Raw genomic sequence first — 26,917 nt, forward strand, 5'->3', positions numbered from 1 at the left:
CACCTGGGAGATTATAAGGTAATGGTCAGAACATAGATAGGAATGGCACAGTTCAGATCACACAAGATCAAGCACACACAAACTAACTGTTTTTTGGACAACCTGTAAGTCAATTGTTGATGAATAAAGCTGGAAACACATCAGATGGCTTCCACAAAAAGTCTAAAACTTCTGGAAAAAAATGGGATTGATAGACACAACAGCTTGAACTTTACAGATGTTTTAGTAATGGGTATTAGTTGCGGTCAAGGGACATATCCTCTCCAAAATGTCCTAAGTATGTAAATTAGGGAATTCCATTGCTATTACACATTGAATATGCCTAAAAGTTATTGGTCACTGTAAAAACACAATTTCTACAATATCAACTGCTCTCAAACACTGTAGTGTGTCAAAGGACATCCAAGTGAACCTGGGTCCACATAATCTTCAATGAGTGTGTGCCATCTGTCCTCAGGTTCATCTCCCTCTGTTGTGCTGGTTCCAGTGCTGGTTCCAGTGCCTCTACCTCTGCTCCTCCATCTTCTCTGTTGAAGCCTAGTTGTCCTCCATGTCCCCCCACCTCTAGATGAACTGTCTGAGAGAGGAGTGGAGCCAGGGCCTGCAGTGGAGGTAGTGGAAGAGGAGTGTGAACTGGTGGAACTTGAACCATCATTAGAGACAGCAGTGGGGGTTGTGGATCTGGCAGGGGAGGGTGAAGACCTTGACCGGCCGGGGGAGCAGGTTGAGAGCTTCAAGTTCCTTGGTGTCCACATCACCAACAAACTAACATGGTCCAAGCACACCAAGATAGTCGTGAAGAGGGCATGACAAAACCTATTCCCCCTCAGGAGACTGAAAAGATTTGGCATGGGTCCTCAGATCCTCAAAAGGTTCTACAGCTGCACCATCGAGAGCATCCTGACTGGTTGCATCACTGCCTGGTATGGCAACTGCTCGGTCTCCGACCGCAAGGCACTACAGAGGGTAGTGCGTACGGCCCAGTACATCACTGGGGCCAAGCTTCCTGCCATCCAGGACCTCTACACCAGGCGGTGTCAGAGGAAGGCCCTAAAACTTGTCAAAGATTCCAGCCACCCTAGTCATAGACTGTTCTCTCTGCTACCGCACGGCAAGCGGTGCCGGAGCGGCAAGTCTGGGTCCAAGAGGCTTCTCAACATCTTCTACCTCCAAGTCATAAGACTCCTGAACATCTAATCAAATGGCTACCCAGACTATTTGCATTGCCCTGCCCCAGTCACTTTAATAACTCTACCAACATGTACATATTACCTCAACTTACCGGTGCCCCCGCACACTGACTCTGTACCGGTACCCCACTGTGTATAGTCTCGCTATTGTTATTTTACTGCTGCTCTTTAATTACTTGTTACTTTTATTTCTTATTCATACTCATATTTAAAAAAACTGAATTGTGGGTTAGGGGCTCATAAGTAAGCATTTCACTGTAAGGTCTACACCTGTTGTATTCAGCGCATGTGACTAATAACATTTGATTTGGGGGTGATTTGCTCCTAAACGTCATCAGCCTCTCTGTGGAGAATAAAATAATGGAATACAAAAGGATCGATATTGCTAAGATACACATCACTACATTACTGTTACGTAAAAGCAATATACTTAACGTTAACACCCAGCCTAAATGTTGCTACAAATTCCCTGCTGGTGACTTTTATCACACCATCTCACAGCCCTCTCAGAGGCAAACTCTGTAAGTGTCTAACTACTTCAGTAAGTTCCCCTCCCCCACTGCACATAGTAGGCCATGGGGAATTATTTATTTTACCTTTATTTAACTAGGCAAGTCAGTTAAGAACAAATTCTTATTTTCAATGACGGCCTAGGAACATTGAAATCTGGGATATACACCCCTGCCCCCACCCTACCACTGACTAGATCCTTTGAACCATCTCTATACAGTATATCCTTAAAAACAAATAAAAATGATTATCTATATTTCTCTCCTCACGTCCTCACCCCATTCTCTCCTGCCCTCAATCATGTGCACATCTACACATGGTTTCGGAAACAGCCATGGAGGAACGTTCCATGCAATTGCTGGCCCTATCTCTCTCTCCCCCAGTCCATTTTCTGCCCAATTGTCCACCCGTTCTCCCTCTGCTTACCCATTCCTCGCTCCCAGCATTCCACAGTTACTGTGACCGCAGGATGTCCTTCTAAACTCCCTTTCAACCTCGCCCAAGTACGCTAATGCAAGTTTGTTCCGCCTTATCCTCAGTGGCAGTTCCTCACTATCCACTTGTAGTGCCTCAACAGGTGTCGTTCTGAAGGCACCCACACACAATCTCAATGCCCTTGACTGTATACTATCCAGGCACCATAGTACCGTTTTGGCTGCTGATCCATATACAAAGCACCCATAATCCAAAAATGACCTGATCAATGCCTGGTGCATACACAACAGTGTTTGTCTATTTGACCCCCAATCACATCCTGCCACTGCCCTCATGAGGTTTTGCACCTTCCTGCACTAAATTTCAATATACTCAACTTCTACGTAAGCCTCTCATCAAACCACATACCTAGATACTTAAATTCGGACACCCTACCTACAGTCGTGGCCAAAAGTTTTGAGAATGACACAAATATTAATTTTCACAAAGTTTGCTGCCTCAGTGTCTTTAGATATTTTTGTCAGATGTTACTATGGAATACTGAAGTATAATTACAAGCATTTAATAAATGTCAAAGGCTTTTATTGACAATTACATGAAGTTGATGCAAAGAGTCAATATTTGCAGTGTTGACCCTTCTTTTTCAAGACCTCTGCAATCCGCCCTGGCATGCTGTCAATTAACTTCTGGGCCACATCCTGACTGATGGCAGCCCATTCTTGCATAATCAATGCTTGGAGTTTGTCAGAATTTGTGGGTTTTTGTTTGTGCACCCGCCTCTTGAGGATTGACCACAAGTTCTCAATGGGATTAAGGTCTGGGGAGTTTCCTGGCCATGGACCCAAAATATCGATGTTTTGTTCCCCGAGCCACTTAGTTATCACTTTTGCCTTATGGCAAGGTGCTCCATTATGCTGGAAAAGGCATTGATCGTCACCAAACTGTTCCTGGATGTTTGGGAGAAGTTGCTCTGGATGTGTTGGTACCATTCTTTATTCATGGCTGTGTTCTTAGGCAAAACTGTGAGTGAGCCCACTCCCTTGGCTGAGAAGCAACCCCACACATGAATGGTCTCAGGATGCTTTACTGTTGGCATGACACAGGACTGATGGTAGCGCTCACTTTGTCTTCTCCGGACAAGCTTTTTTCCGGATGCCCCAAACAATCGGAAAGGGGATTCATCAGAGAAAAGGACTTTACCCCAGTACTCAGCAGTCCAATCCCTGTATCTTTTGCAGAATATCAGTCTGTCCATGATGTTTTTCCTGGAGAGAAGTGGCTTCTTTGCTGCCCTTCTTGACACCAGGCCATCCTCCAAAAGTCTTCGCCTCACTGTGCGTGCAGATGCACTCACACCTGCCTGCTGCCATTCCTGAGCAAGCTCTGTACTGGTGATGCCCCGATCCCGCAACTGAATCAACTTTAGGAGACGGTCCTGGCGCTTGCTGGACTTTCTTGGGCACCCTGAAGCCTTCTTCCCAACAATTGAACCGCTCTCCTTGAAGTTCTTGATGATCCGATAAATGGTTGATTTAGGCGCAATCTTACTGGCAGCAATATCCTTCCCTGTGAAGCCCTTTTTGTGCAAAGCAATGATGACGGCATGTGTTTCCTTGCAGGTAACCATGGTTGACAGAGGAAGAACAATGATTCCAAGCACCACCGTCCTTTTGAGGCTTCCAGTCTGTTATTCAAACTCAATCAGCATGACAGAGTGATCTCCAGCCTTGTCCTCGTCAACACTCAGACCTGTGCTAACAAGAGAATCACTGACATGATGTCAGCTGGTCCTTTTGTGGCAGGGCTGAAATGCAGTGGAAATGTTTTTCTGGGATTCAGTTTATTTGCAATGCAAAGAGGGACTTTGCAATTAATTGCAATTCATCTGATCACTCTTCATAACCTTCTGGAGTATATGCAAATTGCCATCATACAAACTGAGGCAAGAGACTGTGAAAATTAATATTTGTGTCATTCTCAAAACCTTTGGCCACGACTGTATATCCTGACCATATATTTGCAGCCTAACATCTTTAAGCTTCGTCCTAGAATACACCATAATGCAGGACTTGGTCACAGACATCCTAAAAACCCCATGTTAGAGACCAATCCTCCACAACTTCTTGCATCTTCCTCATCATATATTTCACATTCCCACCGGTCTTCCATACAGCCCCATCATTAGCATACAAGGCCACACCCATTCCCTGTCCCACCTCCTTAAATATGTAATCTGTCATCAGGGCGAACAACACCAGACTAACCACACTTCCCCGAGGAGTACTATCCTCCACTTCAACCCCATTGACAAATCTGATCCCACCCTCACCCATATGACTCGATCGAACAGGAAGTCCATGATCCAGTTATACAGATCTCCCCCAATGTCCCCCAATAGCCTACGACTACAGTTCCAGGCTCCACAGGAGCAGCAGGAGAAACATCACCAGAGAAGACTAGACAAACAGAAGGAGAAGGAGCAGAAGGCCACTGAGACCCAGGATGACTTGAACCTCTCCCAGCTAGACACTGATCACACAGATGATCTTAGTAAAAAGTGTGAATATTTATAAAGTTAGGTCAATATTATTAAAGTTGGACAACATTTTATCCCCCAATGCAGCCTAACATTATGCATACCGTAAGCCTGGGGTTCCCAAACTTTTTTGGTCCACCAGCCCATTTTGATATCTGAAAATTCTCATGACCCCAACCATCTGAAAAAAAATTATGCAATTAACAGCCATTGATTGTCTTCTCAACTCACCATCACATACCTTTAATGTGGAGCTATGACAGTCAATGAACAAATTAGTCTGACACAATGTATGTTATCTCACCACCAGTAATGAGATGGGTGTGCTTGATGCATGTCGCATTGGAGATTTTCAAAGTCAGGGGGCGTGGTCGACAGTGCGCACCTCATCTTTGCTGTCACATCCAACCTGGATCGATATTTGTTTTTAATGCAGACGAGAACACTGAACCCAGCTTCACATATATATGAGCTGGCGAATGGTAAAATTAGTTTTATGGTTCTTTCAAGAACACTAGGTAGTTGGAAAAATACAAGGTCAAATCATGATGTCAGTGATTTTCAGGTCGGAAAGTTGGAGCGCTAGAAAGAGGCAGAGTTCCTGAGTTGGAATTCCAAGTTGGATGAACGTTAAAAACGATTTTTCTGAGACAGAGCTCTGTTTTTTCCAAATTCCCAGTTGTCTTGAACGTCCTGAAGTCGGAAGTTTGAGATTAATGCTCAGAGGGAAACAGCAGGGTATTCCTTTTGAGTCAGGAACCAACGCTTATCCGAAGTGACCCGTGAATGCATTCGGTCACATGACAGCTCGATCAGCTTTTCAATTTCGCTTACCGGCATGTCAACTGAGCAGTGGCAACCCGTCATTCAGGGCATGTGGGGCAGAACCCCACCTGTTTTGGGGGCTTGCCTGTTTTGCATGTTATTTTGGCATTAATACATGTCACATATTAGTTTGCAAACAATGTAAAAACAATGCATATCATTGAGTTAATAAAGCCACATACAAACGTGGTCTCTTTTTTGTTTTCTTGAGTAAGGCAGCTCTAAAATGGAGGTGTTTCAGCCTAGCTCAGTGCTTTCTGTGATGGTGGGGCAAGCCCTGAGAAAATACGGTGTATTGCGCCGTGATTGCCTCAGTGTTTTGTCACTCATGAGGACACTTCATCACCGCCAAGTCTAAGGGTAGAGCTAGAAAATTCTAGCCCCTTGGGTGCTGCCATATAGTTACATTAGAAGTGCCCATCCAAGAACGCTCAAGGTCATTGAACACAGATAAAATGACGTCAAATCACGTTATATGTACGGTAGCTGTGAATGGACTGATCATGTCAACATCATACTTTCAAAATCTTAGCTAGCAGTCATCATCATGAATCAAGTCAACAATCTACTGTTAGGGTTTGACCAACTATTTGTGTGCATATACTATATAATATAACAATTTGTTTGCATAACCTATATAATATAACACAGATGCTATAATGATAAGTTTATTAACTATAAGATAATTGAATACTGCTATATGTTATAGGAAGTGGCTCATGTGATGGTGGGTCATGTGGACAGAATGCTGATGCTTTAAAACAGGGTTTTGCAAGAGCTTTTCTGTAGAATAATAGCAATAACAGGATATGGGTGAAAGGTATATGCAGGGGGGTGTAAGGGTTTTAGAGAACTGTGCATTGTGCAGTCACAAGATGAGACATCCGCCAGAGACAACAGCTACGCCAGGAAACAGGAGTGCGTCTAGAGGTTGGGACCAACCTGCACGCCAACGATAGGCTGGAATAAGAATAAACCATATTCTAGCCGCTACTATGACAGGCCCTCATGGAGAGGGAACTAAGTCTGTCCAGTATTTAAGGAAGAACTTGTGCTGTCATACCAGTTCTCTGTCTGCCCTGCGTGGTGTTACAGGGAGCCCGTATATACGAGCCACACATTTACCATTCAAGTGTTTGCATTAATTAAAGTACAAAGAAATCAGAAGTTACTATGTGCTGACTATTTTGTTCTGATACCAGATTCGAATTGACGCGACCTAACAGATGGTGACCCCGACGTGATCTGGTACCGGGACTTCGCTGAGTATTGATCAGCCAATTGGACATCGCTGTCGTGGGATGTGTGTTTCACAAAAAGTCATGACAACTAAAAACAGGTAAGCAGACACCTATTGTTATAGTAACTAAAGATCTGCATATTTGTCACGTCCTGGCCAGTATAAGGTTAATTGTTTTGTAGTTTGGTCAGGACGTGGCAGAGGGTATTTGTTTTATGTGGTTCAGGGTGGTGTGTTTTGTTAAAAGGGTGTTTGATTTAGTAATTCCGGGTTTTGGTTTATGTTTAGGTATTTCTATGTGGAGTCTAGTGAGTGTATGTCTATGTTTGGTTAATTGGGGTTGGGACTCTCAGTTGAAGGCAGGTGTTGTCTATCTGCCTTTGATTGAGAGTCCCATATAGTAGGGTGTGTTTGTGTTTGGTATGGGTGGGTGATTGTTCTGTGTTGAGCCTTAGGCTTTGCCAGACTGTTTGTTGTTCGTTCGTTAGTTCTCGTGTTTTGTTATTTTTTTATTCATTTTGAAAATAAATAATCATCAAGATGAGCATACACATACCTGCTGCGTTTTGGTCCTCCTTCACCGACGACAACCGTGACAGAATCACCCACCACTCAAGGACCAAGCAGCAGAGGAAGGAGCAGAAGGAATTCGAGTTGGACTGGTGGGAGAAGTGGACCTGGGAGGAAATTCTGGACGGGGCCGGACCTTGGCATCAGGCTGGGGATTATCACCGCCCGCAGTGGGAAATTGAGGCAGCCAAGGCAGAGAGGCGGTGGTACGAGGCCATAGACGCGCTGAGGGAGAAGCACGAGAGGCACCCCCAAGAATTTTTTTTTGGGGGGCACACGGGTAGTTTGGCTAGGCGTAGGAAGAGCCGGAAGCCAGCTACCCGTGGTTATATGGAGGAGCGTATGGGGTGGAGAGCGCTATGTTTCGCTGAGAAGCGCACTATCTCACCCATACGCACGCACAGTCCGGTGCGAGTTATTCCAGCCCCTCGCAGGTGCCGTGCTAGAGCGGGCATCCAGCCTGGTAGGAGGATGCCTGCGCAGCGCATCTGGTCGCCGGTACGCCTCCGAGGACCTGGCTACCCAACTCCCGCTCTACGCACGGCTACCATCAGGCCCCTGCACAGCCCAGTCTGCCCTGTACGAGCACTCCGCTCGTACAGGGCTACTAGTTCCATCCAGCCAAGGCGGGTTGTGCAGGAGGTAAGATCTAGACCGGCTGTGCGCCTCCATAGCCCTGGGTTTCCAGCTCCTGTCTCTCGTGCGGACCCGGAAGTGCGTCAACCCAGTCCGACTCGTCCTGTTCCCGCTCCCCGCACTAGCCTTCAAGTGCGTAAACCCAGCACCGCCAGTCAACAGTCGTCAGAGCTGCCTGCCAGTCAACAGTCGTCGGAGCTGCACGCCAGTCAACAGTCGTCGGAGCTGCCCGCCAGTCAACAGTCGTCGGGGCTGCCCGCCAGTCAACAGTCGTCGGGGCTGCCCGCCAGTCAACAGTCGTCGGAGCTGCCCGCCAGTCAACAGTCGTCGGAGCTGCCCGCCAGTCAACAGTCGTCGGAGCTGCCCGCCAGTCAACAGTCGCCGGAGTGGCCAGACTGCGCTGAACTGCCGGAGTGGCCAGACTGCGCTGAACCGCCGGAGTGGCCAGACTGCGCTGAACCGCCGGAGTGGCCAGACTGCGCTGAACCGCCGGAGTGGCCAGACTGCGCTGAACCGCCGGAGTGGCCAGACTGCGCTGAACCGCCGGAGTGGCCAGACTGCGCTGAACCGCCGGAGTGGCCAGACTGCCCAGACTGTCCCGAGTGGCCAGACCGCCCAGACTGTCCCGAGTGGCCAGACCGCCCAGACTGTCCCGAGTTGCCAGACCGCCCAGACTGTCCCGAGTTGCCAGACCGCCCAGACTGTCCCGAGTTGCCAGACCGCCCAGACTGTCCCGAGTTGCCAGACCGCCCAGACTGTCCCGAGTTGCCAGACCGCCCAGACTGTCCCGAGCTGCCAGACTGCCCAGACTGTCCCGAGCTGCCAGACTGCCCAGACTGTCCCGAGCTGCCAGACTACCCAGACAGCCTGGAACGGCCTGAGCCAGAGCCACCTCCAGAAATAGGTGGGTTGGGGAGGGGGGGTGTAGCACAGTGCCGTCGTTGACGGCAGCCACCCTCCCTTCCCTCCCTTTAGTAAAGGGGAATTTTTCTTTTGGTGTTGCTTGGGGTTATTTTTTGTTAAGGTGCTTCCGGGGTAGCACCTTTAAGGGGGGGGGTACTGTCACGTCCTGGCCAGTATAAGGTTAATTGTTTTGTAGTTTGGTCAGGACGTGGCAGAGGGTATTTGTTTTATGTGGTTCAGGGTGGTGTGTTTTGTTAAAAGGGTGTTTGATTTAGTAATTCCGGGTTTTGGTTTATGTTTAGGTATTTCTATGTGGAGTCTAGTGAGTGTATGTCTATGTTTGGTTAATTGGGGTTGGGACTCTCAGTTGAAGGCAGGTGTTGTCTATCTGCCTTTGATTGAGAGTCCCATATAGTAGGGTGTGTTTGTGTTTGGTATGGGTGGGTGATTGTTCTGTGTTGAGCCTTAGGCTTTGCCAGACTGTTTGTTGTTCGTTCGTTAGTTCTCGTGTTTTGTTATTTTTTTATTCATTTTGAAAATAAATAATCATCAAGATGAGCATACACATACCTGCTGCGTTTTGGTCCTCCTTCACCGACGACAACCGTGACAATATTGGCTTTATCCAAATTAATTTTGTGAAGCACCTGTTCGATGTAAGTGAACCAAATTATGAATTATTATGAGTAGATAAGAAATATTATAGAGTCATTATTGTGACATGCAAACCCATGGTGAATGTGTTGTTATTACCTTGGTAACTTGGAGTATTGTTCTACCGGCGAGATTCGTAACTAAGGGTACGGTTAGGATTGGAGAAAATACTGAAATCTCCCGGCTAGGTTCGTAACTTGGAGGGTGCGACCCGGGGATATAGGGAATAATTGAAATAGCAATTGCTACCGGCGAGGTTCGTGACTACGAGGGTACGACTAGGATCGGCGGAGTAATTCTTAGGAAAGGAGGTGAGGTTGGAGACGAGATAAAAGAGGAATAGTAACTTAGGAATTTAAAGGCAAGAGAATGGTATTATAATAGAAGTGTGAAGATAAAATGATATGCCTACTTTAAGTGTAAAATAAAATGAGATATTTAGCTGGTTGAATTTAGTAAACTAGAAGGTTAAAGATAAAATAGTAATAGGACAATAAAAAGGCTGGAGATAAAATAATATGCTTAATTTAGGTGTCGAATAAAAGGTGATATTTAACTGTTTGAATTTACTAACGAAAAAGCATCAAAAGGACTGGAGGAATATGTTAGATAGGACGATAATTGTGGCTATTGGCAAGGCATGTACTGCGGGCGTGGCTAGGCTTGTAAAGTATATGTTTTGAATGGTGGGGTAATGTTGGCTCTAACAGAGTTATTACTTGATTTGATATACTAAGGGTGTGGATAGGTTTGGAAAAAATATGTTTTAAATGATGGGTTAAAGTTGGGACTAATGGTAAGAAAGATGCATAAGGTATGTGGAGACAAGACAAGGAAAAGTAAGTTAAGAAGGCAAAAAGGCAAGTGTAAAGAAAGAGAGAGAGAAAGTTTGAAGAAGGATATCAGCAGGAAAAAAATAAATAATTATGTGCATGTGAGATAGGTTTACTGACCAGTTAAAGGTAACTCGTATGTGTGTGAGACCTAATAACTTATCAAAAGTCACAACAGTAATTATTCCTAAAGTCTGAGAAGGAGAAAAAGAGAGACAGAGATAACGAGGAAGGAGCAGAGGGTGGAAAGAAAAACGAAGTTACTAAGAAAGTTGAAAAGTAAGTTTGGTGATTTATATTTTACATTAAAGGTCATAGACATTTCATAAGTGTGAAGCCGAAAGAGAGATACAGTTGGAACATTGGTTTTAATCTTGCGATAGAGGAAAGGCAGAACGCTGTTTGAAAAGAGGTCATATTTTTTTCCTATGAGTATGTGGCTGGAAACGATTCTGGTCTGAATAATGGAATCGTAAAAGTTTTGTGATAAATTCTGGTTATTGATTCGTGGTATTGATTGTTTAGTAACACCAGTGAATTGAACATTGCATGGAAAAATATCAAGTCATTAAAGTGAATTACAGGTGGAGTTAATTTTATATTTAAAGGGATGGTGCACATTAAACACAGTTGTGTATAATGGCAGGGTATTCCTAGCAAACAGAATGGGCCGGTTTGCAGACAAACTAAAGGGGTTTTAAGGTTTTAAGCAATCTTGGGTTAAATTAGTCAAGTAGTATGTTAAAGTAGGGGAGTTTAATAGGTTTGAAGTAGAGTATTGTATCCAAGGGTAGCGCATGTTCAATTAAGTTTAAAACTAATGATTGGGGGGAGTACAATGGAATTATAAGTATTATTAGGTTTTGTTTATAGTCAACTTTTGGGTTTTTGAATCAGTGTGGTAGGATGAAATGCTGACCAAGTGGTTAATTTATTGAAAAAGGAGCGCTTAGCTGTCTTTGGGAGAAATTCCTAGGGTTTTCTGAGTTTTTAATTAAACACGTGAAATTCTTTTGATAGGGAATGTTCTGGGAAATTGAGTTACAAAATGTAGATAAAGTTATTAGCTTTCATTTGTCTAATGTAGTAAGAAATATGGTTCTGAAAGGGTGGTATGACTTTTGACCCCTCTGGTGACTTTTCCTTTTGTGGTCTGATCAGCCGCAATGAAAAGCCATTTGGATGGTGAATTTAAGGTCATTTGTGATACTGAGTTTAAGGAAATTTGTAGAACTGATAATTATTATGGAATTAAAGTTCTTACACACAATTGATAATTTGAACCAATGAGAAGACAGAATGACGATAAGGGTACAATATTATTTCTTTGTGGAGAACTTCAGATTAGTCATTTTGATCTGATTATGTTATGTGAAAATCGTTTGATAATTAGGGGTACTTTTTACATTATCTAGATAAGTTTATTTTCCCTTAGGAAGTCAGATGTGGTTGTAAGCAGTGTAAGAGATTTAACACAACAAGGCTGTGGAATTAATATAATAGTATTATTATATTTTGTTGTTGAAATACCATTAATAATGGTAGACTTATGTCAAGTATCAGGATATATTCTAAGACAGGAATATATGACATCTGTAGGTGATCCAGGATCATTGAGGGTATCGAGATAAATTTAAGTAGCTATGGAATAAGAGAGTGAGACATTTAGTACTCCCCTGCACTGCTGAGACCTTGATGGGTTGGAAGTAGCAGGAGGAGAGCATAAGCAAGGAAGAGAAGATAAAAGGGACACAGAAGAATTAGATAACAGTTAGTGAGTGGAGACCAGCATAGTTAAATTATAAACAGGTGAGGACAGAAATAATACTGGGACAGACAGAAAAGACATAATAAGAATAAAAGATAGGAAGATAATTTAGTTTGGTTTGCTTAGCTTTAGGATATTAATTCATGGAGAGACTATCGGCTCCATAGGCATGTATTTTAGTTTTGATTTTATTTTATGTTTGGTAAAATTCGCTAGGAAAAGATATGATAATTTTGTTGAAAGTAGTTGTTAAATCTTAAAGAAGATAAGACACTTGACAGAGAATTGTTACAGGGTAGCTAAGGATGAATGCCCAAGGGAGAATTGGACATGTGGAAAATGAAAGGGGGCAATCCTACAAGAGAAGGGCTGACATAAGGATAATTTACTAACCTTACCAAAGACACTGTTTAGATATGCAGCAAAATTGATACATGGCTTGAGCCATGTATAAATAGGGGGAGTATGGTAGAGAGTATGGTAGAGCAGGCGATAGAACAGGTTAGGATAATTATTAAACAAAAACATTTTTTGTAGAATATCCATTCCAACATTTGGAAATTGACTTATTGAACTATTCCGAATTGAGGAGAAGAAGGGGTGTTTAACAATAACAGATAAGTATAGTAAATGGGTAGAAGCGTTCCCAACTTACTTGGTGGACATGATTATGGTAACAAAAAAATGAGGTGACGATATTATCCCTAGAGTTGGTTTACTGGGATCTATCTCTTTAAAGAATGAATGACAGTTTAGCTAGTCAGGTAGAGCCTATAAAATGCCAGAGTTAGCGATACCAGAACAGGTAGACATAGAAGTTCAAGAAATACTAGCAGAGCACATGAGAAGACTGTTTGTTAACCAAACCCGTATGTCCAAGATTTTGTGTCCAACAGGTGAATTACAGGAGAAGGTGATTCACTCAATCCAACCAGGAGACTGGGTGTGGATCCAGTCCCTGAGGAGAAAAGAACTGGAAGCAGCCACAGTGGGAGGGGCCATACCAAGTGCTCCTGAAAGAGCTACCTGGGTTCATATCACACATTGTGGGAGGGTAGGTCACACTGACACTGTCGAACAATAATCTTTCCAACACTCCCCCTTGATAACCACCAAGCTTTAGTATGAAATAGAATATTGTCATGCTCTGATCCCATATCTCCACATAGTTCTGTGAACAGGCGTGCGCACTGTGGATGTGGTTTGATGTGGTTTACAATCAAAGTTACCTGCTGCAGTATACCTCAGAGTTCTGTGCTCAGCTATTTTGCCGCCAGTTGCTCTTGGCGTATCATACAATGCGTCCATATAGTATAGGGGAACACATTCATAACTAGAGTGCAGTGGCCTGCCGGCCGTCCCGCTTTAGAGACCCATCTGTGCAAAAGCCTACCATTTGACCCTATGGAATCTGTTTTTCGTCAATATAGCCATGCAGCACACTGAACATCCCCTGTGCCCTTTCATGCTCAGGAATCGTGAGACAGAACAATATGTCCTCGTGAATAACATTCCCCGACATGTATAGTGAACAGAAAGTCAATGCATGGGCATCTCGGCCCTCACAGCTAACGTCTATTTGGAGAGCATAAGCTGGGGAGTTTGAGTCGTTCAGTCAGTTTCCTCATGATTGCTAGCAATAGCATAAATGATTTGTTTAAAACCTGTTGGGGCTAGGGGGCAGTATTTGCACGGCCGTATAAAAAAACGTACCTGATTTAAACTGGTTACTACTCTTGCCCAGAAACGAGAATATGCATATAATTAGTAGATTTGGATAGAAAACACTCTAAAGTTTCTAAAACTGTTTGGATGGTGTCTGTGAGTATAACAGAACTCATACGGCAGGCCAAAACCTGAGAAGATTCCATACAGGAAGTGCCCTGTCTGACAATTTGTTGTCCTTCAGTTGCATCTCTATCGAAAATTCAGCATCTCTGCTGTAACGTGACACTTTCTAAGGCTTCCATTGGCTCTCAGAAGGCACCAGAAAGTGTAATGGGGTGTCTGCAGTCTCTGGGCGAAGTACAGCAGCTCTGTTTGTGAGTGGTCAGCCTGGGAACAGTGAGACTGAGAAGCGAGTTCATGAGAATTCTCAATTTCTTTCTTTCAGCCTTTGAATGAATACAACGTTGCCGGGTTGGAATATTATCGCTATTTTACGAGAAAAATAGCATAAAAAATTATTTTAAACAGCGTTTGACATGCTTCGAAGTACGGTGATGGAATATTTTGACATTTTTTGTCACGAAATGCGCTCTCGCGTCACCCTTCGGATAGTTACCTGAACGCATGAACAAAACGGAGGTATTTGAATATAACTATGGATTATTTGGAACCAAAACAACATTTGTTGTTGAAGTAGACGTCCTGGGAGTGCATTCTGACGAAGAACAGCAAAGGTAATCCAATTTTTCTTATAGTAAATCTGAGTTTGGTGAGTGCCAAACTTGGTGGGTGTCAAAATAGCTAGCCGTGATGGCCGGGCTATGTACTCAGAATATTGCAAAATGTGCTTTCCCCGAAAAGCTATTTTAAAATCTGACACCGCGATTGCATAAAGGAGTTCTGTATCTATAATTCTTAAAATAATTGTTATGTATTTTGTGAACGTTAATCATGAGTAATTTAGTAAATTCACCGGAAGTTTGCGGTGGGTATGCTAGTTCTGAACATCACATGCTAATGTAAAAAGCTGTTTTTTGATATAAATATGAACTTGATTGAACAAAACATGCATGTATTGTATAACATAATGTCCTAGGAGTGTCATCTGATGAAGATCATCAAAGGTTAGTGCTGCATTTAGCTGTGGTTTTGGTTTTTGTGACATATATGCTTGCTTTGAAAATGGCTGTGTGATTATTTTTGGCAGGGTACTCTCCTGACATAATCTAATGTTTTGCTTTCGCTGTAAAGCCTTTTTGAAATCGGACAATGTGATTAGATTAACGCGAGTCTTGTCTTTAAAATGGTGTAAAATAGTCATATGTTTGAGAAATTGAAGTTATAGCATTTTTGAGGTATTTGTATTTCGCGCCACGCGATTCCACTGGCTGTTGACTAGGTGGGACGCAAGCGTCCCACCTCGCCCAGGGAGGTTAACAGTGTTATCTGACAAAGGTATTGATGGGAGTTTCTGTGCCTCTGCCTCCCCACACACTGTTTTCACCATATCAATTGTGGTTGGTAATATCAAGGTCTCTGCAATAGTGTGTGGTTTCATAGGGTAGCAGACCTAACCATTCACCTTGGGAATGACTTAAGTGCAAAGGTCAAGTCCGTCCTTTTCCCATGATCTAAGGGCGCTCCCTGGATGAAATGTATCTTTTAGATTTGGATAATTTTCATTTCGATTTTTGAGGTTAACCACATTACAATGATTTTGAGATACAAAGACAATATTCAACTATAAATATTTTCTGTATATACAGTAAAAATAAATCTTCAGGATTTTGGAAATTCTCCCACGACCTCAATTTCATATCAGGCAATCCCACATGGGGTACCAACCCCTAGTTTGGAAACCGCTGCTGTAGGCGTTGTAGCATTGTGTGAATGAATTATACTTACCTATCTCCAGTAGCAGTGTGTGGGTAAAAATCACTGGGGAAGCCAAGCACTCCCCCCCCTTACAACCGTGATACATACAGTACTTTTCCCACATTTTGTTATGTTACAGCCTTATACTAAAATTGATTAAATTCATCAATCTACATACAATACCACATAATGATAAAGAAAAATCAGTTTTTTAGAATGTTTGCACATTTATAAAAAAAACAAAAACAGAATGCACTAAAAAAAATATTAAACCTTTATTTAACTAGGCAAGTCAGTTAAGAAAATATTCTTATTTACAATGACGGCCTACTTTTTGTAGGCCGTCATTGTAAACTTTTTCTTGTTCAGAATTAAAAAATATTCTTGGCAGAATAAATTCAACCACACCTTTTTTAATCACAAAACCGCATAGAAACCTGTCTAGGCTGCTCCCGCTCTCCATCTCTGGCACCCGAGGACACCAGGCTGCCTTTCATTAAGCACACCTGTCACCATTATTACGTGCATCAGCGCTCATTGGACTCACCTGGACTACTTCACGTTTTGATTGCCTTTCCTATATCTGTGTGATTCCTCTGTTTCATCCCAGTGTCAGCATTATTGTCGTTTCGGTTTCCCCTGTCCAGACGCTGTCCGTATTCTGTTCCTGTCCGTGGTTATTAAATGTTCACCCAGAGATCCTTACAGAAACCTCTATCTGGTGAAGTCCACGACGCATATCACATGTAACAGACAGTTACATAACCTACAGCATGGTTAAGCAAATTAATGTTTCCGACATTTGCGGACCGCTAAACAACTATTGATTTAGAACCACAGAGAGTTACAAAAAATCACAAAGAAAACAGGAGCTGTCTCCACTATTCCAGCACCATTTCAACTTCAACATTTCAACATCATCAAATCAACTAAAAGATACCAAAAACAATTGAGTCCAATCAACATAAGCTAAATATAATGTGGCTGTCCATGGATCTGATTTCTGTTTGCGGGCTCATGTGTGTCTGTGTGCGTGCATTCGTTCATGCAAGTAGAAAAACATGTTGACTCACCCTACTTGTAGAGAAATGCCAATACCATCCTCCTCTCTTTCATGTTGATGAACCGGTCTATCACTCTGTCATACTGTAGCTGCTTTTAGTTTTTGTTGTCCTAGGCTAACTTCCATTCATGGGCAACATTAGCTAGATAACATTAGCCTTCTACATCTAGCTACATATTGAACTTCCATCCTCTCAGGCCAGGGGCACAACAATGTATGAATTAATGGTTGGATCAGAATCTCCGTTATAATCATTGGCCAGTACGGAGAATTAATTAAAACCACAAGTCAAAATCCCTATCGCCATCCATGGCTAATTTAGGAAAGGGACTTTTTTTCTAGGTAGCTAGCCACCGGAGGACAACAACACAACGAGATGCAGCAATTCAAGTTATTTCTGTTAATGATGTACGCTTTCAAAGATAGGAGAGACACCAAATCCAAGCTGCCTTCCCTTGACCATTTTTTTCCCGCCAGGACCATTCACAGTTGAGCTCACTCAGTTTAGCTCAACGCTGATTGGCTAATCTTTTATACTTTTTTGTCAAGGGAGGCCAAATGCTCGCTGGCTTCCCTTGCATTCAATGCTACGGGCGGCAACAATGTCATACTGATGTGACAGCTACTAAGATTGTTGCGCTTTCTAAGAGGAATCAAGAGTTGACTGCTGAAATTGAACAAGAAAAAGTTTAAGCAAAGCAAACCAGCAACAATATAGGCCTAATATAGTGTATAAGAAGTCATACAATACGTTTTGTGGTGATTCCTATGTTGTTGATCTGTGATGTGTAATGAGGAGCAGCCAGACGCTGCACTTGACACATTTATGAAATTGCTTATTCCCATTACTAATAAGCATGCACCCATTAAGAACATGCCTGTAAAAACAGTTAAATCCCTGTGGATTGATGAGGAATTGAAAAATGGTATGGTTGAGACGGATGAGGCAAAAGGATGAAAAAAGTCTGGCTGCACAACCGATTGGCAAACATACTGCAAATTGAGATATGTGAATAAACTGATTAAAAAGAAGAAGAAACTACACCATGAAACAAAGAAATTACATAAATAATAATAGAAAAAATCTTTGGAGCACATTAAATGAAAGCTTAGGCAAAAAGGAAAACTCCGCTCCATCATTCATTGAATCAGATGGCTCATTCATCACAAACTCCACTGATATTACCAATTACTTCAATGATTTTTTAATTGGCAAGATTTTCAAACTTAGGCATGACATGCCTGCAACAAATGCTGACACTACACATCCAAGTATAACTGATCAAATTATAAAAGACAAGCATTGTAATTTTGAATTCTGTAATGTGAGTGTGGAAGAAGTGAAAGAAGTGAAAAAGTGATTGTTGTCTATCAATAATGACAAGCCACCGGGGTCTGACAACTTGGATGAAATATTACTGACGATAATAGCGGACGATATTGCCACTCCTATTTGCCATATCTTCAATCTAAGCCTACTAGAAAGTGTGTGCCCTCTGGCCTGGAGGGAAGCAAAAGTAATTCCACTACCCATGAATAGTAAAGATTGTAAACTGTCATGGTCAAATCATGTTGATACAACAGTAGCTAAGATTGTAACACTCCTCTTCGTCTGAAGATATAGAGCAATCGCTGTCGGAAAAAGTGGACCAATACGCAGCGGGTTGCGTGCTCATCATATTTATTTTAAATGTGAACACCAAGAAAAAAACAAGACACAAAGACCGACAGGAACAGTTTTGCAGGCTATACACAACGCAATGCAAAAACAACAACCCACAAACTCCAGGTGAAAAACACTCTTAATATATGACTCCCAATCAGGAACAACGATAACCAGCTGTTCCTGATCGGGAGCCACACAGACTAACAAAGAAACAGACATACTAGAAAAACCATACAACACAACTCTACTGCCACGTCCTGACCAAAATCTAATACAATTACTCCCTCTGCTGGTCAGGATGTGACAAAGATGGGGAGAAGTCTGTCCATAATAAAGCACTGCTCTGCATTTTAATTTTTAATTTTACTTAACAAGGCTAGTCAGTTAAGAACAAATTCTTATTTACATGACAGCCTAGGAACAGTGGGTCAACTGCTTTGTTCAGGGGCAGAACAAAGATTTTTACCTTATCAGCTCGGGGATTCGATCTAGCAACCTTTCAGTTACTGGCTCAATGCACTAACCTGCTGCCCCAGGTAACCTAGTGGTTAACAACACTATCAACAAGGCACATCCTACAGGCTCAGTTTTGTCGCACCTGGACTACTGTTCAGTTGTGTGGTCAGGTGCCACAAAGAGGGACCTCGGAAAATTACAATTGGCTCAGAACAAGGCAGCACGGCTGGCCCTTAAATGTACATGGTGAACTAACATTAATAATATGCAATAATATGCATGGCTCAAAGTGGAGGAGAGATTGACTTCATCATTACCTGTTTTTGTAAGAAGTTTTGACATGCTGAATGCACCGAGGTGTTTGTTTAAACTACTAGCACATAGCTCAGACACCCACGCATACCCCACAAGACATGCCACCAAAGGTCTCTTCGCAATCCCCAAGTCAAGTACAGACTATGGGAGGCGCACAGTACTACATATAGCCATGGCTACATAAAACTCTATTCCACATCAGGTAACTGACACAAGCAGTAGAATTTGATTTAAAAACAGATAAAAATACACCTTATGGAACAGCTGGGACTGTGAAGAGATACACACAGGCACAGACACACTTACACATACACATGATATGACACGCACTCTACACACACGTACACATGGATGCTGTATTGTAAATATGTGATAGTGGAGTAGTGGCCTGAGGGAGCACACTAAATGTATTGGGTAAAGTGTTATAGAATGTAATGTCATGTAATATTTTAAACTGTATATAAACGTTTTAATGTTGCTGGACCCCAGGAAGAGTAGCTGCTGCCTTGGCAGGAGCTACTCTTTTATACATAATTGCCAAAGAATTTCAACTTGTTGACCCAATCAGCCATTTGTCAGTGGTATTGCTTTATAGACTGATGTAAGCTCTTGACTGAATGGATAATTGATTAAAATAATATAAATGATGGTAAATCCTTCAGGTCTTTGCTGCTCAGTCCTCCTGGGAAAAAGATGGATGTAAAGCCACATGACGTGAGGTCATCCCAGGACTTCCAGGAGGTAATTACCCTTAATGACAGATTTTTAAGTCATGAACAAATGAGACAATACTCAAGGGAACTCTGCCACACATAAATGCTTGTGTTGTTGTAGCTTTCATTGCAATGCAGTATAGTAAAACTTTTGTACATGTTTATTTGAAGCAAATTGTATTGGTATTAATATTGTGACTTGTCACTGACAACTATGACTGCATTCCTCTCACCAACAGAACAGTCCAGTGGTAAAATCTTGAAAAACTATCTGCTGCCCAACCAGATTCAAGCTGTCAAACATTTTCAACATTTTTGACGTGCGTTTTTCTGCATTTTTTTGTTGTTATTCTGTCTCTCACTGTTCAAATAAACCTATCATTAAAATTATAGACTGATCATTTCTTTGTCAGTGGGCAAACGTGAAAAATCAGCAGGGGATCAAATACTTTTGTCCCTCACTGTATTGTAAGCTTATAGACCTCTGGTTAGGTGCTTCCTTCAGGATCAATGTAAATTAAGTCCTACCATAGCCTTTATGTCTGATATTAGTCTTGATTATAAACACTACTTATCATGCATTAGGTACTCTGGACATAACAACAGTACGTTAATGCTGTAGGCCTACGGCAGTTGCCGACAGCAAATACACATATTTATCACAGAGTAATAATCCATTACTCTTTAGTTAGTAATATGCTGATGCTTAGCAACACATAGTGTTCATAGATTGAAGGGTCCCTTGACATGTCCTCCCCCTCCTCGCCCCTAACCCTGTCTCCCTGTCCCCTTCCTTGCCCTAACCCTGTCTTCCTAATTCTGTCCTTTCTCCCCTGTCCCCGTAATCCTGACCAAGGAGAGCCAGCAGGACGTGCAGACCAAGGAGAGCCAGCAGGACATGCAGACCAAGGAGAGCCAGCAGAACCTGGGACATAAGCTGAGACACACATCCCTCATCCAGCAGCTGAAACACACGGTCTCAGAGAGGGATGCCAAAGTCAAAGAGTTGGAGGATGAGATACAGCAACTGTCCTTAAAGGTAAGCTGACTGTGATTCTGCAATTGGATTGGGAGACAACAACTGTCCTCTAAGCTAAAAAATACCTTCAGAAGGAGACAAAGTGAAAGAGCTGGAGGAGGGAATAAAAATACCTTAAGTGACGACGGTGCTATTAGACAACTCACAGGGTTGTCTGAGAGTTTTGTCACCAGAATTTTGTTCCAGTTCCATTTTGTTCCTGTCGTTTCCGGTATAGAAAAATGTAACACGGATGCTATATGGTGAAGAGCATGTATTCAAATGAAACTGCCCTGTAGAATTCAGGGCTGCTCCCTCACGACGCCAGGACAGCGGAGTCAATCACCACCTTCCGGAGACACCTGAAACCCCACCTCTTTAAGGAATACCTGGGATAGGATACAGTAATCCTTCTAACCCCCCCCCCCTTAAAAGATTTAGATGCACTATTGTAAAGTTGTTCCACTGGATATCATAAGGTGAATGCACCAATTTGTAAGTCGCTCTGGATAAGAGCGTCTGCTAAATGACTTAAATGTAATGTCATGTAAATGAAACACAATGCACTTTGTAAATGTGTTGCTGAGAGTGGATGATGGTCAGTCAGGCTCCAAGACTACCACTGACAGTTCCAGGCCTTCGACGGCAGGGGGAGACAACAGTAAGAGGTTATTTGCTCAATATTATAGTACATCCATGACCCTGTAGATTTCCTGTACATATGACTCCTCTAACTTGCCTACAAATTATTGAATTATCTGTTGATAGTGTCATTGACTGTATAATGACTATATTGATGCATTATACGTTTTCTCAATTTAGTTTTTTTTCTTCTCTCATATAGTTCAGTATCTAAACTTGGACATGAACTAGTGTTGTCAGCAGCTGGGATCAGTTTAGAGGTCAGGCAAGTCAGCCTCAGCAACGTGTGGTACAAGTTAGTACTACAATAAAAGCTGTTTATGGTGGACTGATACAGCTTACCACTAAGCTCCTTTGGGTTGTCAGCACTGTTCAGAGGAGGTGAGGTCCCTGAATTCCCAGTGTACAGAGTCCCAGACCCTCTGTGAGGCTGCCTGTGTGGAGAGAGATAGGCTCCTAGAGCTAGTCAAGCTTCAGCCATCCAGGTATTACATACAGCAACCCAATGCATTTTATTTTTGGGGTGTATTGTGTACAGTATGTTAGTTTAGTTTCCCGGGTGGGTGTTTAGAATGCAAATATTTGTGTGGGCCTTTTTCTTTTCCCTTTCTTGTTTTATCACTGCTTTCAAACCATTACATCAGCAGTTATGTGTGTTTTCTTTCAACCTCCGTTAATCTTTGTGTTTTTACGTCTCTCCGCCATGGAAATGTAACCCTCCTTACTTTGTAATTACTACATTTACCGTACCTGATTGGTGATTTTCATGATGACCACACAGTAGTAGTGAGAGACTGGGCTGGTGTGATTGATGTGACAGGGAGGAGGAAGTGAAGCAGGGGTGCCTAGGGGCAGAGCAAACATTCCAGGGAGAATGCAGAAGGGCCGTAGCCCTAGAGCAGCAGCTAGAAAAGGCAAAGCTGGACCTGGGCAAAGGATTGACTCCCAGGAAAACTAGCAACAAGGGCACTGGAGATAAGTCTCGGTTTAGGCACACTGATCTATAACACAGTAACACAGTGAGAAGACTGAAAATGGGATATATATTGATCCATACCTGCTATTTCTCTTATTTGTTGTTTTTCCTCTGCTTCCCAGGAGCTTCATCCAGCGGGAGACAGGGGGAATCATCCTCTCGAAGCCCTCCTGACCTCTCCAGGGAGGCCCAAGTCAATGAACTAACTACCTAGTGAATCTGACTTAGTGTTATTTTGTCTTCTATCTCTCCTTGAAGTCATGGGTGGTGACCCTGTCGGTCTCACAGCCTGGAGAAACAAACTGTCAACCTCTGTTAAATTCTGATAAGACTGAAAGTTTTCAGTGAGATCCCACACAAGACTACAGAATATAACTAACATACTAGAAATACTTACACAGTACAAAGTACTGTGTTCCTGTGTTGCTCAGTTGGTATAGCATGGCACATGGGTATGGAAAATGTATGAACACGTATGCACTCATTACTGTAAGTCTCTCTGGATAAGAGCGTCTGCTAATGACTAAAATGTAAATGTACTGTATAATCACAATTAGGGAAACAAAGACAGATGCATCACATGTGTATACATTGGAGTTTTGCTTTCTATGAAGACTAAGAACAGCTGGCAAAATGCAGAGGGTATTCATACATTACAAACTCCTAAATGAGTGGAGCGCACCACCATGTTGTTGTGTGTTTCCCTCCCTCTGTCCCCCAGGCTGGCGGTGCTGCAGGGGGAGAACAAAGCTCTGAGGGCTGAGCTAAGGAGCACTCTCCAGGCCAAGGTTGAGAACATGCAGCTCTGCAGTGACATGATGAACCAAGTCAAGCACGTCTTCCTGCAGGCGCAGCGACAACACAAGCAGGACAGGGACACAAACCAGACACAAACCAGTTAGTTAGCTATGTTATAATAGGCCCTGGCTGGCTGCTGGACTTCAACAACGTCCCACAAGACCTTGAGTTCCTCTTGTCCAGTCATATCAGCTCTGAGGAAGAACAGTAATGGAACAGGCCTGTCTGTTTCAGCAATACAATGTCATTACTGGTTCCTGGTCTCCTGACTGCTCCCTGCTAACCCTGTTCACCACAAAAAGACAATGACCTACTTTGATGGCCCCCATGTAGTGGATAGACTTGTCCACAGGTGCTTTTCTTTTCTAAATATCACTTTCATATCGTATTAATATAGTGTATCCTCATTTTAGCACCGCTAGCACTCTCTCAGTGTGTTTCTAATATATATTATAGAGCCTCTGTGTGTTTGTAAGATATATTATAGAGAGCCGCAGTGTGTTTGTATTCAACCAGTGGAGTCGTCAACATGTTATAGCAACAAAGCAACAGAAATATTATTTTAATTTGATCAATGAAAGGACATTTGGTAATGTTTAGTTAGACTTGGCTACAGTTTCACACATAAATATTTGACAACCCCAAACCAAATAGTATATAAAGTAAAGACACTCAATAGTTCCAAATTATTCAGAGTTATCGCGCATAATCACTTCTGACTTAAAACCAGATGTGGGGGAATAGTGGTCGAAACGAACGCAGACTTAAAGCTACACAAACTAGGTTCCCTAGAGCATGTTCTCAATGCATACTGTATCTACAGTATATGACCTGTGCATCTCATTCCACTAGTGGATTCCAAAGATCTGTCCACTGGACTGTGTACCCTTGTGGGAGTTAGCCAAAAGGATTTCAGCAGAACCCCCTGCTCTCCCTCCCCGTCCCTTCACATCACGCTTAATTTAAACCCATGGCTGAGTTAATGTGCTGCTTGAAATACTGCACTATTTCTCCCAGAACCCTGTGGGAGATTGGCGGGTCCCGGCTGGACCGAGCGAAAGAGAGAAAAAGTGCCACAAGACAAAAATATCAGACTTCAGGACGTGATGAAGAAATGCTTTACACTGCAAGAAACAAAACAAAAAACTGCTTGTGTTGCAATGCACACCTCCTAGGATCGAAGGTGAGGCACTCTAGGTAGTGCACTATTAGCAGCGTTTTACTTACTGTAGCTGTGACTTTGACTAGGTAAGACAGAAAAGAAAGCAAAGGACTTGCTACTTTAGGCTCTCACCACAACGGTGCCAGGTTTTGTATCAAACTAACTTCACAGCTTTTGTTGATGGAGCAAATTGTTATCATATGCAATAACTACATCATCACAATATATAAACGTCCTCAAATGATCTTATGACAAAGTCTGATATGTTAAGTGTAGGCTAATCAATGGATGTTGTGTGCATTCTGAATATTCCTCAATAACCAATTTGACACTGTTATGCTATACCAAACATTCATGATTTTGATTGGGATCCCTTCACAACGTCAATCTGCACAAATGAAGCCATGATTTTATCTAAACTAATTACTCACTACACTTAGTGACTGACAGCTCATACAGTGCCTTTGGAAAGTATTCAAACCCCTTGACAATTAAAAAAAAAAAAATTAGTTACAGCCTTCTTCTAAAATAATTTAATAAGAAATGTTCTCATCAAATCAAATCAAAGTTTATTTGTCACGTGCGCAGAATACAATAGGTGTAGGCCTTACAGTGAAATGCTGACTTACAGGCTCTAACCAACAGTGCAAAAAAGGTATCTGGTGAACAATAAGTAAGTAAAGAAATAAAATAACAGTAAGTCATTCTACACACAATACCCATAATGACGAAGCAAAAACAGGTTTTTATACATCTTTGTTAATTTACCGTTCAAAAAACCCTGAAATATAACATTTTGTAACGCCCTGGCCATAGAGAGGGGTTTTTGTTCTTTATTTTGGTTAGGCCATGGTGTTACATTGGGTGGGCGTTCTATGTTCATTTTTCTATGTTTTTGTATTTCTTTGTTTTGGGCCGTGTGTGTGTGGCTCCCAATCAGGCACAGCTGTAGTTCTTTGTTGCTGATTGGGAGTCACACATAAGGAGCCTGTTTTTCCTTTGGGTTTTGTGGGGGATTGTTTCTGTTTAGTGTCTTGCACCTGACAGTACTGTTTGGCTGTCGGTTTTGTTGTATCGTGTTCGTTCGTAAATTAAAACTCAAGATGAACACTAACTCCGCTGCACCTTGGTCTACTTCCACCGATAGCCGTTACACATTTACATAAGTTTACAGAGTCTTTACTCAGTACTTTGTTGAAGCACCCATGGCAGCGACTACAGCCTTGAGTCAAATCAAATCAAAATGTATTTGTCACATGCGCCATATACAACAGTTGTAGACCTTACAGTGAAATGCTTACTTACAAGCCCTTAACTAACAATGTTTTAAGAAAAAAAGTGTTAAGTAAAAAATGTAAAATAAAAGTGACAAATAATTAAACAGCAGCAGTAAAATAATAGTGAGGCTATATTCAGGGGATATCGGTACAGAGTCAATGTGCGGGGAAACCGGTTAGTCGAGGTAATTGATGTAATATGTACATGTAGGTAGAGTTAAAGTGACTTTGCATAGATAATAAACAGAGTAGCAGCAGCGTAAAAGAGGGGTCAGGGTAGCCATTTGATTAGCTGTTCAGGAGTCTTATGGCTTGGGAGTAGAAGCTGTTAAGAAGCCTCTTGGAAGACTTGATGCTCCGGTACCGCTTGCCATGCGGTAGCAGAGAGAACAGTCCATGACTAGGGTGGCTGGAGTCTGACACCGCCTGGTGTAGAGGTCCTGGATGGCGGGGAGCTTGGCCCCAGTGATGTACTGGGCCGTACACACTACCCTCTGTAGTGCCTTGCAGGTCGGAGGCCGAGCAGTTGCCATACCAGGCAGTGATGCAACCAGTCAGGATGCTCTCGATGGTGCAGCTGTAGAACCTTTTGAGGATCTGAGGACCCATGCTAAATCTTTTCAGTCTCCTGAGGGGGAATAGGTTTTGTCGTGCCCTCTTCACGACTGTCTTAGCATGTTTGGACCATGTTAGTTTGTTGGTGATATGGACATCAAGGAACTTGAAGCTCTCAACCTGCTCCACTGCAGCCCGGTCGATGAGAATGGGGGCGTGCTCAGTCCTCCTATTCCTGTAGTCCACAATCATCTCCTTTATCTTAATCACATTGAGGGAGAGGTTGTTGTCCTGGCACCACACGGACAGGCCTCTGACCTCCTCCCTATAGGCTGTCTCATCGTTGTTGGTGATCATGCCTACCACTGTTATGTCATCGGCAAACTTGATGATGGTGTTGGAGTCGTGCCTGGCCATGCAGTTATGAGTGAACAGGGAGTATAGGAGGGGGCTGAGCATGCACCCCTGAGGGGCCCCCGTGTTGAGGATCTGTGTGGCAGATGTGTTGTTACCTACCCTTACCACCTGAGGGCGGTCCATCAGGAAGTCCAGGATCCAGTTGCAGAGGGAGGTGTTTAGTCCCAGGGTCCTTAGCTTAGTGATGAGCTTTGAGGGCACTATGGTGTTAAATGC

The 26,917-nt window shown here is 42.7% G+C and overlaps 2 long non-coding RNA genes across 3 annotated transcripts; one reads left to right on the plus strand and one right to left on the minus strand.

Annotated features, from left to right (window-relative positions):
* Positions 1-472: 472 nt before the first annotated feature.
* On the minus strand, positions 473-16,430 carry LOC115157206 (uncharacterized). The gene is made up of 2 exons (XR_003868399.1): positions 16,191-16,430; positions 473-601 (listed from the first exon to the last, which is right to left on the minus strand). It is a non-coding gene; the product is annotated as an uncharacterized LOC115157206 (long non-coding RNA).
* Positions 9,418-24,940, plus strand: LOC115157205 (uncharacterized). Of its 2 annotated transcripts, XR_003868398.1 has the most exons (6): positions 9,418-10,611; positions 13,008-13,154; positions 19,806-19,884; positions 20,096-20,176; positions 20,713-20,895; positions 22,615-24,940. It is a non-coding gene; the product is annotated as an uncharacterized LOC115157205 (long non-coding RNA). The 2 variants fall into 2 exon arrangements; XR_003868397.1 differs by lacking the exon at positions 9,418-10,611 and having other exon boundaries at positions 12,763-13,154.
* Positions 24,941-26,917: the final 1,977 nt, after the last annotated feature.

Source organism: Salmo trutta, chromosome 21 (genome assembly GCF_901001165.1).
Source record: "Salmo trutta chromosome 21, fSalTru1.1, whole genome shotgun sequence".
NCBI classification, from domain to species: domain Eukaryota; kingdom Metazoa; phylum Chordata; class Actinopteri; order Salmoniformes; family Salmonidae; genus Salmo; species Salmo trutta.